This window comes from Aegilops tauschii, chromosome 5, assembly GCF_002575655.3.
Source record: "Aegilops tauschii subsp. strangulata cultivar AL8/78 chromosome 5, Aet v6.0, whole genome shotgun sequence".
Taxonomy (NCBI): Eukaryota; Viridiplantae; Streptophyta; class Magnoliopsida; order Poales; family Poaceae; genus Aegilops; species Aegilops tauschii.
The window spans coordinates 481,057,202-481,067,571 of record NC_053039.3 but is presented as its reverse complement, the minus strand read 5'-3'; the positions used below and the strand labels follow the sequence as shown (position 1 = coordinate 481,067,571).

At 53.8% G+C, this 10,370-nt stretch overlaps 1 long non-coding RNA gene across 1 annotated transcript; it reads right to left on the bottom strand.

Annotated features, from left to right (window-relative positions):
* Positions 1-311: 311 nt before the first annotated feature.
* Positions 312-9,772, bottom strand: LOC120965317 (uncharacterized). The gene is made up of 2 exons (XR_005758050.2): positions 8,800-9,772; positions 312-8,725 (listed from the first exon to the last, which is right to left on the bottom strand). It is a non-coding gene; the product is annotated as an uncharacterized lncRNA (long non-coding RNA).
* Positions 9,773-10,370: the final 598 nt, after the last annotated feature.

Below are 10,370 nucleotides of genomic sequence, written 5' to 3'. Positions count from 1 at the left end.
AATAATGAAATGATGTAGAGCTCCATCGATACTTTATGTTGAAATTACATACATGGTAAAATGAAGACACGTGAGTTAATTTTTCGACTATGTTAAAAGCAGAGCAGCACTTCCTGACCTTTTCACTCGGAAGGGTGCATAACATAAACTACCTGGGCATCTCAGTCCAAGTTTATCCCAGGAAGAGCCAATGTAGAGGCAGGTACATGCTTCTACATGGAGGGACGAAATGATTGCAAATGACATGAAAATAAATAACCCCATAGGTGTTGTAAATATATGCTTATGCGGAAAAACAATAATTCGGTATATTAGGAAAAGTAAAAGGAGGGAAAGGGTGTCATATTATGATATACTATCACTCCACATACATAACCAAACAAAAATGTGATACTAAGATCAAATAGAATATACCACCATCAACAACATTTTAGATAATATCACTTTTCTGTGGATTTATCTTATTAGCCTAATATTTTTTTAGTATTATGTAGATGTTGCCATGAAACCAGGATTTGTGAATTCTATTATCCCATCGTTGACCCTGATTGAACGCTCGATAATCGATACCGTGAGTTATAGATAACAAATCACCTCATTCCCCTTTTTTTAATGCAGCTGCAAAGGATACTTCCCCTTCTCTGACTATGGAGTCTTGAGGCTTTCCCATTGTTTCTACATGCAAAGATTGGTGACCTTGAAAAATTGAGGATAGAACAAATAGATCAGTACACAAATAAATAAGGCAAGCTCCATATGTGAAGTAAATTTGCAAAATCAATGTTATGACAAAAGATAACCAGTGGAAAAGGACAAATACTATCCATTGTTTGTGAAAATGAGGATAGAACAAACAGATCGGTGGACAATTAAATAAGGTAGGCTCCATATGTGAAGTAAATTAGCCAAATTAATGTTATGACAAAAGACATTTAGTATAAAGGGACAAACACTTACGATTTGATTGTGGTTGCACTTTGATGTAAACAATATAGTGTTATGTAGACATGAGAAGAAAATGACCAGTCGCCCTCAATTGAACAAGACGAAGCATAGTAATTCGATACTTCAAAGCCTACTTTACTAACACTGCGTATAATAAGGGTAGAGTAATTAAAGCAATGTAAGAACTACCTTGCCTCATATATAATATAAGTATAGCAACTAATTATTCTTGCTAATGATTTTCTAAAATAGAAACCCAAATGTGAACTAAGCATCATAACAAAGCAAAAGCAAATTGGCAAAAAATAGTATAAATCATTCCTTGCTTCATTGTGTGTCTCAATCCCATAATTCCTGCATGGATCAAGTTACCCTAATATGCGAGCAAGGAGCAAGCTCAGCTATTTGGTACCAAGGTAACATAAAAGGCAAGCTTTGTATAAAAATTATTAGAAATGAGAATAGTAAAATAATGAATGAAGTACCATTTTTTGTTTAAGCACCCAATTAATGTACAATCCAAGTATATGTAGTCGCTAAGTATTTCAGTTAATATTTTGTCAAAATGAAAACCCAATGCGAAAGTAGACATACATAAACTTCGTATAGTCGCTTAGTATTTCACCCAATATTTTGCCAAAATGAAAAACCAAATATATTCCCTTCAAATAGGCAGTTCCATGCACTGCTCTGTATACATGAGCCAATATCGATGAAAGTAAGTAATCACCTGCAGTTTGCCATGGTTGGGCTATATTGAGAAAAAGGATACTTTGATTATGCAACATACAGTATGTCAAAGGTAAGACTGCACTCACAAAATTGCCACATCAATACTATAGAAAACAAAATTTACCATGTGATGGTAGCTCAGCTGAAAATTCACCAAGCTGCACCAAATAGAAAACTAAGCTAACTGTAGTACTAAACAGAAAAAAAAAAAAAAGACTCGCCATCATTTTTGCTTTCTACTTGAAAGTAACATATTAGCTAGGCAGATAAAAGATCACAAAATAACTCAGAAAGTTTAATCATGCAGATTTTATTCTCATCTAAATAAGTGTTAGTCAGACCCTTTATCATATCTTTCTTGAAATTCAGTGGTGCTCATCTTTGAATTGCAGAGTGCAAACCAGAATGCTTATCCAAAATACTTTTAAAATACTCTTAAGTTAGTCAGTTAATCAGGTTTTGCTGAAATAATCATTCGCCAAAGTCTTTCACTCTAATCTTTTATGAAACAAGAGTTTGTGAGCTGCGGCTCAGCTGCTTTGGAGTTGTGAATGCGTTGCTTACACACTCACAATACTTATCAAATTGCTATTCATCGATTCCTCACAAAAATGTTATTCAGTTCCTAGAATCAATGAAGGACTGCATAAAATAGTTGAAGTAATGCCAACAACCATAATCCAATTCCACGGTCCATTTATATGAGAGTGTACATGTACGGTCTGCTACAGTATTAATAATCACATACGACCTTGCTGTGAAATTCGAAGGCTACACCGACAGTCATAAATAGCAGCCAGGCTTTGTGGGCGCCAGCCTGCAGATTCGTAACCGTTGTATCCACAGAAACACGCCGACCACTCTGTGCATGACTATGGCGTCCCTTCGTGGCATAAGCATGCTACCATTGTCGATAGTGTACTCTCCTCGAGAGGACTGCTGAGCTGAACGGCCGGCATGGAGTCGCGCGAGGGCGGCCATGGGGAAGGTGATGGCCGAGGAGCCTTGGGAGGTGGCCCCGTCAATCGAGTGGCCGCTCCGGTGCTCGCTGTGCTCCGCTACATCCAGATGTAGAGAGATGCTGGCTACGGCATCACGGATTCACAGACACGAATGTTGGAGCCGACTCTCTGAGCTCACCTCTTCTCTCTTGGTTGTTTCACACAACACACACAAGAACACAGGATATTTGGTGCCGTGCTCTCGCACAGCTCACGGCTTTTTCTCTCTGTATTTCTTAACCAGACGAACTTAATTACAACGCTTTAAGTAGCTAGCTCGCACACGCTGCCAGGCCACAACGTGCCCGGCTCTTTGTGCACACGACCTGCTCCACTAACCAACTAATCCATCACCTATTCTTATGCCACTAACACACGCATGCATAACAACTTCCTAGATAATTTGTACAGCTCGTTAGTTTCAGATCTTTGCATGCAGCAGCTTCTCACTGCACGTTGGAGTCTCACCATGCATGCTCTTCAAACTGAACCCATCAGTTGTACGCCTCACGTAGCTCTGCACAGACACACTACTACATGCAAATACGAAAGTAAACATGCAGATACACAAGACATCAAGATTATATTTAACAACGAAAAGAAGCACAACCGCAGTCCGCATCGGGAGTGGCATCGGTGTAACAGATAGAGTGAGCTGGTGACGCATATCCCTAGCAGATGAGGCTATGTGCGCACGCCGGTCGGGAGATGCGCGCCGAGCATGCCGTAGGCGAAGGGCCGCGGCTGGCTCGGGGATGGCGAAGGGCCGCAGCTGGCTTGCGCCCACCGGTCGTCGAGGCGACCACCATATCGGGTCTTACTGTCCGGCAGATGGTGGCCATCGTAGACCGGCGCGGTGCCAAGAGCGAGGCCAAACCGCGAAAGAGATACGGCGTGCGGCAACATGTAGCGCTGCGGGAGCTTGGGTAGGGGGCGGCGGCTCGGGAACACGGTCGCCTTGGAGAGAGAGAGAGAGAGAGAGAGAGAGAAGGAGAGAGAAGGAGAGCAGCGGCGCACCCTCTATCGGCGAGCAAGCTGTACGTGCACGCACGCAGGCGGCGGCGAGAGAGAGGAGGGAAGGGGACATGAGAGGAGACGGCGCCCGCATCTGTAAGGGAAAGGAGCTCCGTTACGTCGATACCGAGCGCCAGTGGCCTGCTGCCTCGACATCGTTCGTCGCGTCATCAGACCGTCCCACACACGCACAGTGGGCGCAAACAGCGCGCGCACACACACACGACGCGCCGCCATCACGCCGCGAGCTTCACTTGTCCGCGCACCGCCGCAACCACATGTGAGCTCTGCCCGAGGTCCACCGCCCATGGTCAACCTGCAATTGCAAGCCACCAGCACCGCCGCGCGCGACGCGCTGCATGAGCCACTCCAGAGCCTCATACTTGGCTCCCCTCCCAGTGTCGCGCATGTCCTGCGCTGGCCGTCGCCATGGCGGCGGAGCACGAGTCCCAGTGCGAGCCGCACCGCGTGTTGGGTGTCTAGCCCTGGCCCTCCCTCTCACCGGAACCCCTCTCTCTCTATACTCTCGCTAGTCTCGCTAGAACGATCAGAGGAAGAAGAAAGGAGGGAGACACAAGACACGATGGTTCCGGCGCATGAACGCCTGCCGCACGAACGGCGTCTTCCTCGAGTACGAACTCGAGCCCCACACAAACAACAGTACGTGGGGTGGAGCTTTATACACGGGCGCGCCCACACGACGCCGCGCTCCCCACTCCTGCACGCCCGCACGCTCCGCACGCCCTAGCTCACGCACCCGTCACGCACCAACGCGATCAACGCGGCCGGGCTCCAACAGAACGCCGCGGTCACCCCCGCCACTATCGCCAACTACCCACGCAACAGGTGCGCACACAGCCGCACACCCCGCGTCACACACACGCACGCACACAAGCCATACACTAGTCGGACCATGGCCAGACCAAGGTCAGACTATGCCTAAACATGGGCTCGACGCGGCCACGGACCGGACTGGCACGCCCGACACCGGTCACCTCGGCGGGGACATGGCTTAAGCGCCAAGAATCACCCCCTAAGCCATGACATCACCTGACTCGTCGTCCTCGTCTCCTCTGCGCCTCCAGCACGAGCCGACGCCCACTGCCGCTGCAGCAGCCCGCAGTCCCGTGCGCCGTCGCGCCATGTTTCCGTGCCCCCACGGTTGTCGCGCCGAGCCGCCGCGACTTCTGCGCCACCACACAACTCCTCCGCGACTGCCGTGCTCTTCGCGTGCACGACATCAGTCCGCACCACCGTGGAGTCGCCACGCGCTCGCCGCGCGCTGCAGCCTCCATATCCGACGTGCTCGCCGCGCGTGCCGCGGACGCCACCGCGCGCCACGGTACCCCTAGCCCTCCCTCTCACCGGAACTCTCTCTCTCTCTGTACTCTCGCTAGGACGATCAGAGGAAGAAGAAAGGAGGGAGACACAAGACACGGTGGTTCCGGCGCACGAACGCCTGCCGCACGAACGGCGTCTTCCTCGAGCACGAACTCGAGCCCCACACAAACAACAGTACGCGGGGTGGAGCTTTATACACGGGCGCGCCCACACGACGCCGCGCTCCCCACTCCTCCACGCCCGCACGCTCCGCACACCCTAGCTCACGCACCCGTCGCGCACCAACGCGATCAACGCGGCCGGGCTCCAACAGAACGCCGCGGTCGCCCCCGCCACTATCGCCAACTACCCACGCAACAGGTGCGCACACAGACACACACCCCGCGCCACACACGCACGCACACAAGCCATACACTAGTCAGACCATGGCCAGACCAAGGTCAGACTATGCCTAAACATGGGCTCGACGCGGCCACGGACCTGACTGGCACGCCCGACACCGGTCACCTCGGCGGGGACATGGCTTATGCGCCAACAATCACCCCCTAAGCCATGACATCGCCTGACTCGTTGTCGTCGTCTCCTCTGCGCCTCCAGCACGAGCCGACGCCCACTGCCGCTGCAGCAGCCCGCAGTCCCGTGCGCCGTCGCGCCATGTTTCCGTGCCCCCACGGTTGTCGCGCCGAGCCGCCGCGACTTCTGCGCCACCACACAGCTCCTCCGCGACCTCCTCGTCTCCGCGACTGCCGTGCTCTTCGCGTGCACGACATCAGTCCCCACCACCGTGGAGTCGCTGCGCGTCGCGGTCGCCACGCGCTGCAGCCTCCATGTCCGACGTGCTCGCCGCGCGTGCCGCGGACGCCGCCGCACGCCACGGTAGCCCTAGCCCTCTCTCTCACCGGAACTCTCTCTCTCTCTCTGTACTCTCGCTAGAACGATCAGAGGAAGAAGAAAGGAGGGAGACACAAGACACGGTGGTTCCGGCGCACGAACGCCTGCCGCACGAACGGCGTCTTCCTCGAGCACGAACTCGAGCCCCACACAAACAACAGTACGCGGGGTGGAGCTTTATACACGGGCGCGCCCACACGACGCCGCGCTCCCCACTCCTCCACGCCCGCACGCTCCGCACGCCCTAGCTCACGCACCCGTCGCGCACCAACGCGATCAACGCGGCCGGGCTCCAATAGAACGCCGCGGTCACCCCCGCCACTATCGCCAATTACCCACGCAACAGGTGCGCACACAGACGCACACCCCGCGCCACACACACACGCACGCACACAAGCCATACACTAGTCGGACCATGGCCAGACCAAGGTCAGACTATGCCTAAACATTGGCTCGACGCGGCCACGGAACGGACTGGCACGCCCGACACCGGTCACCTCGGCAGGGACATGGCTTAAGCGCCAAGAATCACCCCCTAAGCCATGACATCACCTGACTCGTCGTCGTCGTCTCCTCTGCGCCTCCAGCACGAGCCGACGCCCACTGCCGCTGCAGCAGCCCGCAGTCCCGTGCGCCGTCGCGCCATGTTTCCGTGCCCCCACGGTTGTCGCGCCCAGCCGCCGCGACTTCTGCGCCACCACACAGCTCCTCCGCGACCTCCTCGTCTCCGCGACTGCCGTGCTCTTCGCGTGCACGACATCAGTCCGCACCACCGTGGAGTCGCCGCGCGTAGCGCTCGCCACGCGCTCGCCGCGCGCTGCAGCCTCCATATCCGACGTGCTCGCCGCGCGTGCCGCGGACGCCACCGCGCGCCACGGTACCCCTAGCCCTCCCTCTCACCGGAACTCTCTCTCTCTCTCTCTGTACTCTCGCTAGAACGATCAGAGGAAGAAGAAAGGAGGGAGACACAAGACACGGTGGTTCCGGCGCACGAACGCCTGCCGCACGAACGGCGTCTTCCTCGAGCACGAACTCGAGCCCCACACAAACAACAGTACGCGGGGTGGAGCTTTATACACGGGCGCGCCCACACGACGTCGCGCTCCCCACTCCTCCACGCCCGCACGCTCCGCACGCCCTAGCTCACGCACCCGTCGCGCACCAACGCGATCAACGCGGCCGGCAGAACGCCGCGGTCACCCCGCCACTATCGCCAACTACCCACGCAACAGGTGCGCACACAGACACACACCCCGCGCCCCACACACACGCACGCACACAAGCCATACACTAGTCGGACCATGGCCAGACCAAGGTCAGACTATGCCTAAACATGGGCTCGACGCGGACGCGGCCACGGACCGGACAGGCACGCCCGACACCGGTCACCTCGGCGGGGACATGGCTTATGCGCCAACAATCACCCCCTAAGCCATGACATCGCCTCACTCGTCGTCATCGTCGTCTCCTCTTCGCCTCCAGCACGAGCCGACGCCCACTGCCGCTGAAGCAGCCCCCAGTCCCATGCGCCGTCTCGCGCCACGTTTCCGTGCCCCCACGGTTGTCGCGCCGAGCCGCCGCGACTTCTGCGCTACCACACAGCTCCTCCGCGACCTCCTCGTCTCCACGACTGCCGTGCTCTTCGCGTGCACGACATCAGTCCGCACCACCGTGGAGTCGCCGCGCGTCGCGCTCGCCACGCGCTCGCCGCGCGCTACAGCCTCCATGTCCGACGTGCTCGCCGCGCGCGCCGCGGACGCCACCGCGCGCCACGGCCGCAAACCTGTAGGCCTGATGCCAAGTGTTGGGTGTCTAGCCCTAGCCCTCCCTCTCACCGGAACTCTCTCTCTCTTTGTACTCTCGCTAGAACGATTAGAGGAAGAAGAAAGGAGGGAGACACAAGACACGGTGGTTCCGGCGTACGAACGCCTGCCGCACGAACGGCGTCTTCCTCGAGCACGAACTCGAGCCCCACACAAACAACAGTACGCGGGGTGGAGCTTTATACACGGGCGCGCCCACACGACGCCGCGCTCCCCACTCCTCCACGCCCGCACGCTCCGCACGCCCTAGCTCACGCACCCGTCGCGCACCAACGCGATCAACGCGGCCGGGCTCCAACAGAACGCCGCGGTCACCCCCGCCACTATCGCCAACTACCCACGCAACAGGTGCGCACACAGACACACACCCCGCGCCACACACGCACGCACACAAGCCATACACTAGTCGGACCATGGCCAGACCAAGGTCAGACTATGCCTAAACATGGGCTCGACGCGGCCACGGACCGGACTGGCACGCCCGACACCGGTCACCTCGGCGGGGACATGGCTTATGCGCCAACACCGCGCGCCCTCAGCACCTCGCCTCAGTGGCCCGGAGGGCTAGGCACTTCAGGCCCTGCTGGCCCTCCTGCCTCCTGCCCAAGACGCACACAAGAGGAAGAACGGAGAGGGCCTCGCCGGCGAAATCCACCTCGCCTGGACTTCCGCTCCGATCGAAGACCTCGTTGGTGACCAACATCAGCATTGAGACTCACCTCGCCTGCAACAGGATGTTGTGCCTCGAGCGGCCGCCCGCTCCTCCACGTTAGCTCCCCGTAGGGCGTCTCTTCTGTAGCACCTCGGGGTAAGAGTTAAGACGCGGAGGGGAGCACCTAGGAAGGGGAGATGGGGATGGCAACCAGTGGGCACCGACGCGCCGACCTTGCGCGCCTCCTCGCCGGCCACGGCCAGGTGCTCTGCCTTGTGCTAGCCCGGCGCCATCGCGTGCAGCTCGAGGTCCATCTCTCGATGCATCTGCATGGGATCCACCAGATGAGACGCTCCAGTCTGATGTGTTCAAGCTGAGCACCATGTATCAGATCACGTACCTCGCAAAGCTTGGCTAACAGATGGCTGCATGAGGACGGCGCTAGGAGGCGAACCGGAGCTCGGCGGTCAGGCGGAAAGGGCAGGGAGGAGGTGAGGCAAGACCGCCGGTGCTGGAGAACCTTTTATAGTCACCTACGGCGGTGAAGCGGTGGAACTGAATTGACAGGATCCTTCTCGAGAGAGCAAGAGAATAAGCGGCCATGCATCCAAAGATTACCAGAAACAGCAAGCACATGCACGTGGCCTTATCAAAAGCATCCCACGGTATAGCATGCATGCAGCGCAATAGAAACAACCTGCAGGCCGACAAACCGAAAAGTTTGACCAGAAACAAATCGCAGGAAAATTGCTAGACTCACCCCAAGGCGTACCTGTCCACGTCCCCCACTAATTGACGTGTCTTCGATTGGCCCGAGTTTTACTGATTAGAAAAAGTAAAAAAAAAACCTGGTAAAAGAAACCTGGTCAGGTTTAGTATATTTAGAATGCTTGTACGGCAATACATGTGAAATCACTAATTAAGGGCTTGCAAAGGTCACTCCCACCTTCTCTACATGTGCGTCACTTGAGCAACTTCGAAGTTTTTTTTATTCGTAGTTTGTTTTTTCAAATTGTTTTATCTCTTGAACAATGCGTCTAAATCATAAACTGTTTTCACCATTGGATTTCTCAATGTTAATAGGTTGCGATGAAATTTTTGTTTTCACGAAAAAACCAAGAGAAAACTAAAAATAAAAACTAAAACCCGAAAACGGGAAACAAGTCAGAATCGAAACAAAAATAAGAAGCACGGTTGTGATTTTTCCGCTTTTCTCGGCTTTTCCTTTTCAAGAAGCATATTGTGCTTCTCGAGGAAGCACAAGTTCTGCTTCTCATTTTTCGGGGAAGCACAACTATGCTTTTCACTTTTCGAGAAGCACAGTTCTCATGGAAACAAATACTATTTTTTTGGAAGCACAACTGTACTTTAACACAAGCTGTGCTTTTTTCTTTTTTTTGAGGAAGCACAACTGTGTTTTCTTTTCTGGAAGCATAGTTATGTTTCTCGCAGAAGCACATGTCTTCTCACAGAAAAGCACGGCTTCCTTGAAAAGCACTTTCCCTATCAAGCACGGCTTCCTAGAAAAGAAAACAGAAAAAAAATCCCGTCAAAACCTAGAAAAACCTGAATAGAAAAAAAAAGCAAGAAAATTCGAAAACGCGTGCAAAATAAGAAAAAAAGAATCTTGAGGGTGCACCTAGCGCGGGACATATGGTGGCGGCTGGACGCACCACTTGACGTGCTCCCAGGGCCGAAAGGTGACCTCCACGGGAACCCCCAAAGCGGTACCCGTTAGATAGTTGCTCTCCAATACATAACAATTGATGTTATCGTTCAAAACTGTTATTTTGCATGAGAAAAGGCTACCCCAAATAAAATATAAATTTTCATATCGGCGATGGAAATGTAATTGGGTCAAGACGAGTTGCATGTCGAGGTAAACATGCAACTGGGTTGGGGCGAGTTGCGTGTCTTGGGTAGACATGCAAGTGAGACGGATGAGTTGCGTGTCGAGGATGGACATGCAAC